This window comes from Rattus rattus, chromosome 11 (genome assembly GCF_011064425.1).
Source record: "Rattus rattus isolate New Zealand chromosome 11, Rrattus_CSIRO_v1, whole genome shotgun sequence".
Taxonomy (NCBI): Eukaryota; Metazoa; Chordata; class Mammalia; order Rodentia; family Muridae; genus Rattus; species Rattus rattus.
Window position 1 is genome coordinate 43,753,442 of NC_046164.1, and position 9,570 is coordinate 43,763,011.

Genomic DNA, 9,570 nt, shown 5'->3' on the forward strand with positions numbered 1-9,570 from the left:
GGGTTTTCCATGAACCCAGTCATACTTAATTCTAACCATAATAATAATATCAACAATGGAGGGCTTCAAGTGCATCGCTCCCAACATCTCCCCCTTCCTTATAGTCAAATGAAAAGGTGACCAAATGGCCATGCTCTCCTGGAATGAGCCCTTCGGGAACTGTGCCTATCTTAGGTTGTAGTGATATTTGTCACATGGCCAAGAGAATCTTGTGGCCAGGGTCCATCATGGGATAAGGCAGCAGCTAATGGCAGCCCTCCTGTCTTAGGCCCTTTATTTGTGAATATATCACTCTTTCACCTGTCATTGACTGTCCAGCTCAGCACGCAGAGGTGACGAACTGTTGAGTTTCAGCAAAGACATCAGGACAACAGGCAGAAAAGAATGGCCTTATTTGGCTGAAGGACAAAAATGTTCTTGCCTGGGCTGGGAGGAGATGTATAGGTCAGCTTGGCCATCATCAAAGCATCCTCCATAGCTAGCCTATGATAATATACCTGAATAGGTTTTGCTTCTATATTATCAACCTGTTGTTTAACAAAACTGGTTAAATGATTAAATGTCAAAGGGCAAAAAGATATAAGCAAAAGAAGGCCACTAGGGAGCCCAACAGAGATGGAAGCAGGGTGGAGAACCAATTTTGATAATCAGCTCTCAGCTTTTTCTCTTTCTCATTTTCTCTTTTCCAAGCCTTCTCTGACCTGTTTCATGCTTTCTCTACCCATATTCTAAGACACAGGAAGTATCCAAGCACTGCCTTTCTCTCACAAACCAGAATTCACTGTGATTACTCAAAATTGGGAAATTAAAGGTAAAAAGCCAATCAGAAATAAGTACACTTGTTAGCATATTCAGCTTACGTAAAAGGGGGGCCAGACAATTGTTCTTTCTGATTAAACTCTGACTCTTAAAGACAGGTTCAAAATTAAAATATTCAGATATACTTAAAACACTGTTCTATTTTGGATAGATTTGGAAGCATAAAAACTGAATGAATTTATATGATTATAAATGTTTACCATGAAATATCACAGAAGGGATGCCACCAGGCAGGGAATTACAATTTTACCTGATATTAAACATCTTAAATAATTTGGAGAAACCTCAGCATTGAGATATAACCATCAGGAAAAAAAAAGACATACATAGATATCCTGTGCATGTTATATAGGAAATAAGCAAACCCCAACTCAGTACAGTACAGTATCAATAACTGAAAGTTAAATAATATGTTGATACATAGAAGGAAAAGATAACATGTTGACTGACATTGTTGATATTCTCAATATAATTCCAATAGACAATTCAACTTGGTTTCATTTAACAATCATAATTGCGTTATCCAAATAGTCAAATCCTACGAAAGGATTCACATTGTGGAAGAATACATATCTCAGCTGTCCTGGAGTGAATGGTAGAGCTTCCAGTTCTTCTTGTGCGATGGCAATGGACTCAAAGCGGTGCAGTTCTTTGAGTAAGCAGCTCCTCTCAGTGGAGTGTAGGCTGTAGATGAAGTCACGTGTGCCATGCACTTTATGGGCTCCAACTTAGGGTGAGTGCCCGGAAGTAGGGGTGTAGGAATGTCCAGATTCTTTTAACAATTTTATGGTAAATATAATCCCTGTATCAGAACCTGATTGTAACATTCTAAGACCCCAAGTATATCCACGTGTTTCAACCCACAGAGGTAAATTTAATATTTAAGGGACACACCATCCCCTTGTTTTAGAATTAGAACCTTCACAATGGGAATCTGGGACATGCATATTAGCAGGATGGGAGATATTATAAGTCAAAACAACATAGTGTATTAGGTGATAAAATTCTTAAGAAAGCTAGGGGGTGGCCCTTTGAGAGCTGGTGGAACAACCAGATTAGGTGACAAGTAGCATTCAGTCACACAGCTAATTGAGGAAGCTTTCTTGGGATGAAAAGGCCATTGCAAAAATAAGTGCAAGCTTTGTGCCTATGAAACAGAAAGGCAAGCAGAGGGGCAGCCAGAGTCTGTTACAGCTGTCTCTCTGGAATTAGATTCTCCTTTAAGGAGTACCTCCCTTCAGTGTCAGCTCGGTGGCTCTGCCTCTCAAGAGAGGCCAAAAGGGTCAGGAAGGAAGGAGGATGGTCCAGTCTCCCCCGCCAGTCTCTAAGGCCAATTTTGTCAAGGTCTCTTTTAGAGTTCTATTTAACTTTTTCACCTGCCCTGAACTCTGTAGTCTTTTCGGGGGCATGGGTGAATCTGGAAGGGGCATTTCTTGCTCTGAAGAGAGCAAGAGGGAAGGAATGCCACCCAGTCTGCGCCAGTCTCCACGGTCAATTTGGTCAGGGTCTCTTTTAGGATTTTATTTATTCTCTCTACCTGTCCTGAACTTTGAGGTCTATAGATGTAATATAATTTCTAATTGACCTCTAAATATCTGGCCACACCCTGGCTTACCTTGACAAGGAAAGCAGGGCCGTTGTCTGACCCGATTACCTTGGGCACTCCAAACAGGGGGAAGATTTCTTCCAGTATCTTCTTTTTTTTTTTTTTTTTTTTCGGAGCTGGGGACTGAACCCAGGGCCTTGCGCTTGCTAGGCAAGCGCTCTACCACTGAGCTAAATCCCCAACCCCTCCAGTATCTTCTTGATGACTACTGAGGCCATCTCTTGCTTGGTGGGGAAAGCTTCTACCTATTCCTGAAAAGGTATCTATAAACACCAGGAGACATTGTAACCATCTTTTCCTGGTTTGATCTCTGTAATGTCCACTTCCCAGTAGGATCCAGGCCATTCCCCATGGAGCCTCCTGCCAGAGTCTACTTTCCTGAAAACAGTTACCCTTTGGCATGGTATACATCAGTGCACTCTGTTCTACGAGATACTTTTGACCTGTGACATAATATTTAGTTTTTGTAAACGTCTGGATGAGTTTGCTTACCCCTAAGTGAGTCCATTAATGCATTTTTTTATTATCATGCCTCTGCCTGTTTTTGTAGCAGGATCTTCTTTCTCGTTGAGGTGTACCAGAGACACTTCCACAACCTGGCTGGGTCATGGAAGGCCCTTAGCAGAGCCAGACTCTCTTTTCTGTTTTTAATCTCTTTGTCCTGAGATATCAGTAGGCCCCTCTGCTGGTGGGCTGTAGCAAAGGCATACCTGCTCTCCTTATAGGTTTTAAATCTCTTTTACTCTTTTTTTTTCACCAGCTCAAAGGCTTTGGTGAGGGGAGTGAGCTCTACCCTTTGAGTAGAGTTGCCTTCTGGTGGGGCCTGAGCCCAGATGACTCTGCTTCCATCTATCACTGCTGCCCCAGCCCATCTTTTTCCTTCTTTAGAAGCTGCTCCCATCTATGAACCAGATGGAATCTACTCCCTCTGGTGACTGGTCAGTCAAATCTTTATGCCACCCCTGTGCTTTAGTGAGCACCTGCTGACAGTCATGAGGGGGATCTAGGTCGGGGTCCAGGAGCAGTTGCAGGGTTCAGACTCATAGAGGCAGTCTGAGATCACAAGGAACAAGTGGGATAACTGGCCCACGCCAAGGTCATCCATTCTTCAGGTAGTCCATGAGTATCCTTTGTTGCCAGTAGTCCCCTGTACTCAAGGTCTTTTGCTTGGACACTAGCCCATTTGGGCATAGGAGCACAGAGTGTTGGGCCCGGTATTCACAAAACAGCTGAGCGGGCTTCCCTTCTATCTTTGCACATAGTCAGCACTCTAGGACCGAGAGGCTTGTCTTTGGGGCAACGGGAGAGGGCCCTCTTGTACTTCCTGGGGCAGTCCCTGACCCAGTGTCCTTTTTCTTTGCATTAGGCACACTGATCTTTAGCCAGGAATTCTCTTCTGTTGCCAGGTACTGTCTTCCTAGGTTCCCTAACTACTGTGGTCAGTATATCTTCCTCTCTTGCCTTTTATCTCTCTTTAGCTCTCTAGCTTCCTCTTCTTTTTGTCTCTTTTCTTCCCCAGCTTCCTGCACTTTTTGCCTTCTTTCTTCTTTCTCTTCCTCAGTCTCTCTGTTATGATATCTTCTGCATCTTCCCCTACAGCGACTAGATTTTGTCCCCTTATTTGCACACACCCTGAACCACACTTCAACCTTACTTTCTCTGAAACTTACACTAACTCTCTCAGCAACTTATCTTAACCCCTCAAGTTTCTGTAACTTTCTCTTTATATCTTTTCTTTATCTTAGTCAGATTGGTGGGGCATTTTCTAGCCCTTTGGAGACTCACCTTTGGAGCCTGGCGGTAGACCTGGAGCACTCCTTACATTCAGGAGTATTGAAGTCAACAATCAGGAGTAAGGGTCATTCATCCATGTCTGGAACATTCTTTCTGGACTCTAGTAGCATTCTGTCTTTCCTCGGTGGTAAAGAAGACCTGTAACACTTACTAACAAGCATCTAGATGTCAAGTGGCTGACATAAGAATTGTAACTGGTTCACCAGGGACTTTCAGGACCCCAGAAGCAGCCTTTTACCAAACTGTCTCACTGGGTTAAAGGCCCATGGAAAAGAAAACATTAATCCTAACCTTGTCCACAGCCTCCAGTTGGAGTAAGCTGAAGAGCCGGTGCCAAGATTTTCTCCTCTTATCATCCTAGAGTAAAGCCTGTTCTGTCTGGCAAAACAAAGTTCCTCACAGTCTTCTGCACACTCTTTCTGAAACTACATTAGGGGCTTCCCTGCCCCCCAACTTGGGGCATATTGACCATAGGGGCAGGAACTGACTATTGCAGGGATAGGATCAGAGGCACCCTGTATGTCAATGATGACTAATGGGGAAGGTTACTTAATGTTGGAGACTGACTCCTCTCCTGGAATAGGGCTACAATATAAGGCAGGCTCCCTGAAAGAACTTCTCTTAATGAACGCTCTCCTTTTGTGAGCAAGTGTTGAAGGTCTGGCCACTGAAGGCAGCAACTGGAATTTTTTTCAGGGCCAAAAGGCTCATCTTCAGAAGCTGTGACTGTCTAAACAACAGGGAGAACCTTTCTTCAGGATCCAAGGCAAAGCTTTCAGGTTCTTGTTTATGCCTACTTCAGACATGATCACTCGCTAACCTGGAGTCCTTCATATACATGTGTGATAAACTGTTAACAGCTGCTAGACTGGGCAAGAGGAGCAAAGGGAGGGGCATCTTCCCTTGGGGAGGAGGCCCAAGAGAGAAAGACAAAACTCGGTGGCAGAAAACAATTTCTCTCAAGCAAATCATTCTCAAGTTAAGCACCAAGAGGAGCAAGTAAAATTCTTTGACAAACAAAACAAACAGTTCCATGATTTCAATCATAGTCGCCAGTCCATGATTTCAAACACAGTCATCAGTTCAAGTCCAAAAACAAAACAAAAGCCAAAAAGGCACTACAATACCACAGAAAACAAACTAGACAAACAAAACCAAGACAAGGTATTCTATAACCAATTTCCATAGATGCCTGATACCTTCAGTACCTGGCCTGAACTGCAGTTTAACCTTAACTGCTTCTGGCATGAGGCAGACCATCTGATCCCACCTCCCAACGGGATTCTAGAGTGTCCTCTAGATTCCTTTCTCCTCCTAGAGCTTCCTTTAGGGCCTGTGGCCTGTGACAACTAGCATGTCTGCCTGTCACAGCTGTAAGCCCCTCACAGGACCAACAATGACCACTGAGGTGACTTGAACCCCCCTCTGAAGGGACTCGAACCCTTGAGACAGCAGACACAGACAACACAAGACAACATGAAACAAAGGCGAGACAACATGACACAGAGACAAAACAGAACGTAACACAGAATGTAAAACACAGATTTGCTTGAGCTTACCTCCGATCTCCTCCCCAATTGTGGTCTGTGGGGAACACAGTTCCAGGCCGGCCAATGCACCAAAATGTTGTAAGACCCCATAGTGGCCTTACCTCAGGAGCGCCTCCCACAGAGCACAGACTGACAAAGTGACCACTGCAATAGCATGAGGGTATAAGGAATTTAATCCACGTACATGGGGTTGCTTATCCATGTAGGGAGAGGCAACCTCAAACCCAAAAAGCACACAACTTTTATTCATTACAGAGGGCAGACTTCAGCAACTGGGTTAGCCGATCCATTAAACAATCACTAACTCTGCACTATCTTTTGTATCAATTGTTCTCTCCTGGGGGAACTATGGACCAATATTTCCTACAAAATATAAGAATTTCTTTAAAATTGTTTTCTTAACCCTATTCTTCACTTCCTGAGTGACTCCTTGAGTCCTGTCACAAAAGGTGACTGTAGAATTCTTGTCCCATTACTCACTACTGAGATCTGCGTCATCTGGGGAGAAACACACACCAAGCCTCTGAACCAAGGTCGGGCAGTCCATGGTTGCCAGAAGTGGTGGAGCAAAGGCTCTGAGGGGGGACCAAAAGCTCTGACAAACAAGGAAGACAGGCCTGTCTATTCACGGGGGATGACATTCTCCTCCAGGAGACCTCCAAACAGCCATACGCTGGGCACCATTTGTAAGTGAAGGTGTCTGAGGGTATCTTGAAGAGAATGGGGGACAAGAGACATGAAGAAGGATACCAAGACAAGAGTCTGATCAAGGAAACAATTTAATTTTTTCCCAAGGCTGAATTTATACCATAACATGGGTAACAGAGGGAGGGGGGAAGTGTGAAACTTTTACGCAGGCCAAGGACACAGTATTCATGTGGTCAGGGAAACGGCTGATGTTGTCAATATGTTAAAAAGGTCACAGGTTTGTCATATCTATTAGTCAGCAGGATGTTGGTTTTTCAGAAATGTTACAGGTCATCACATCGGGTATCTTGACGTATCATATTATTATTCATTTTGACCACCAGAGTTGTATTTGTCTTCTCCAGCTGGCTGGGGGTTTTCCATGAACCCAGTCATACTTAATTCTAACCATAATAACATCAACAATGGAGGGCTTCAAGGGCATTGCTCTCAACAGGTAACACTAGCAAACTCAACCTCTGTTTGCCACTTTTCAGGATTCAAATACCCTTGTCAGTATTTGATAACCTATGGAGTTTGGAGGAAGTATTATCTCCTGTGTAGGGTAGCTATTATATATACTCATTCATATACACATACACAAGCATAGGCATACATACATATACCTCCCATATACACAATCACATATGAATATATAATTTGGCATTAACAGTGACAACCTTAGCATTGGTTGTCCCTGACTCAGGCTTCGTCAGTCTCCTCTTATAAACCTTCTTAATTAAATTTCCTTCTTCATTATTCTGCTTTACCTAAACTTTATCAGATTATCCCTGTCTCAGTCACCATTGTGTAACTGTGAAGAGGCACCATATCCAAAACAACTTTCATAAAAGAAGATATTTGATTTGGGTCTTGCTTCCAGTTTCAGAGGTTTAATCCATTATCATCATGGTAGCATACATGTTACTGGAGCAGTGGTTGAAAACTGCATCCTGATCTATAGGCTAAGAGTGAGAGTATAGACTTGGCATGGGCCTTTGCAACTTCAAAACCCACTCCCAGTGACACACTTTCTTTACCAGGACACATCTGCCAATGTGTTTGATCTTCTCAAATAGTGCTATTTGCTGGTGACTAAGTGTTTGTATATATGAGCCTATGGGGAACACTCCTATTCAAAACAATCTCCTATCTCTTGAGTCTTTTCCCCTACCTCCCACCAATGGCTGCTTTTCAATTCCCTCTATACTACAGGTACAACAAATTGGACACAAAACTAAACTCTCAACGCTAAAATTCTCATAGTTTCGACACCATGTGATGCTTAGCTTTCTGGGACTGCGTTACCTCACTAAGTGTAATGTTTTAAACTTCTAACCATTTGTCTGAAATTTTCTTGCTTTCAAGAAAATCTTCTTTACATCTGAATAAAGCTTTATTGTGGAATTTCAGCAGGTTTTTATTTTCTATTCATTAGCTGGTGAGTGTTTAGACCAGTTACTTTTTCTACCTCTTGTAATAGAATAGTTATTAATATCACTAAGCATCTATCTCTGTAGCAGTATATAAGGCAACTTGGGTATATATTCAGGAGGGATATAGCTGGATCATATCATGTATCTTGTCAACTAAATTGAGCAATGTATCTATGTATAAATTCAAACATAGTGTTTGTTGCTTTTATTATGTGAATTATTTAGCCTGTCTAAATAATAAAACTTCCTTTGTAAAACAATGATCTTGAAGATTGTATGAAATATATTAGTGTAAATTATTTGGAATCTAGACTAGAAAAAGTAAAAACTGTATAAACAGTACCTTATACGTGTAACAAGAAAATTTACATTAAAATTTATATATACATCATGCTTATTCTGATAATATTTTGAAAAAAAGTGAGCTTTGGATTGGTCATTGCTTAGATCCTAATTTTTGGATTGTCTAATTCTTAGACTTTTATAGGAATATACATTGAAATTTTAAAACTCTATCTCTAAAAGTATATGACATAAAAGCAAAATTTATCGATAGACTGGAAAGTGGAAGTTATTTATCTAGAAAAATGTTATTACCATTTTACCCTGAGAAGCAATTTCTGTTTAGAAGGTAGTTAGTTCATTGCTGTCTATGTCAGACCTATGTTCCCAGAACATGACAGGTTTATTCAACAATCTCTCCTAGGATCTTTGTAATTGAAAACACACATCACCATTTGAAAATATTAACAAATATGTTCTTTCAACAACTAATAGTAAATTGTAAGATGTTGAGTTAGAAATATCTGGTCTTCTAGTGGTATTTTACACATTGTATATATGTCACATGCTTTGTTTTTGACATAATGAGGAATGATGTAATCTTCAAGCACCATTTGACTTGTCATCTGATATGTAATAGTCCTACTCATGAAAAACTGCTACAATTGTCTATTGTTAGATAAATTGCTATAAATTTACATATACCTGTACACGCTCGGTATATTCATTCTTAAAATATCAACATTACAATTTGATGCCAGTATTATAATCTCGTGTAAATTAAATCACTCCCCTGTAGCTTAATAACTGGTATTGATTCCAATTTATCAAAATAAAATAATATTAAGGTAATTTCTTTTTACTTGCATGTTACCAGTTTGGGTAATATTTTCAATCATATAATATTGAAAGGTCTCTACCAATTCTACAATTGATAGAGGGCTAATATCTAATATATACAAATAACTCAAAAAGTTAGACTCCAGAGAATCAAGTAGCCCTATTAAAAAATGTACTGCATAGGTAAACAAAGAATTCTCAGCTGAGAAATATTGAATGGTTGAGAAGCATCTAACGAAATGTTCCACATCCTTAGTCATCTGGGAAATGCAAATCAAAACAACTCAAAGATTCCACCTCACACCTGTCAGAATGACAGTAGATTCTGGTGAGGATGTAGAGAAATAGGAACACACCTCCATTTTTGGAGGGATGGCAAGCTGATACAAGCACTTTGAAAATCATTCTTGTGGTTCCTCAGAAGACTGGACATAGTACTACCTGACAAGTATTTTATGAACAAAATTTTGGAGTTAATTTAAAGACTAATATGTGTTGAGGATCATAAACCTGTTAAATCATGAGATTATCAAATTATAATTTTTACTATATTTTC

General features: G+C 40.9%; 1 long non-coding RNA gene across 1 annotated transcript; it reads right to left on the reverse strand.

The window, feature by feature from the left end:
* Window positions 1-3,781: 3,781 nt before the first annotated feature.
* Window positions 3,782-4,382, reverse strand: LOC116912470. The gene is made up of 2 exons (XR_004389461.1): window positions 4,069-4,382; window positions 3,782-3,981 (listed from the first exon to the last, which is right to left on the reverse strand). It is a non-coding gene; the product is annotated as an uncharacterized LOC116912470 (long non-coding RNA).
* Between the last annotated feature and the right edge of the window lie 5,188 nt (window positions 4,383-9,570).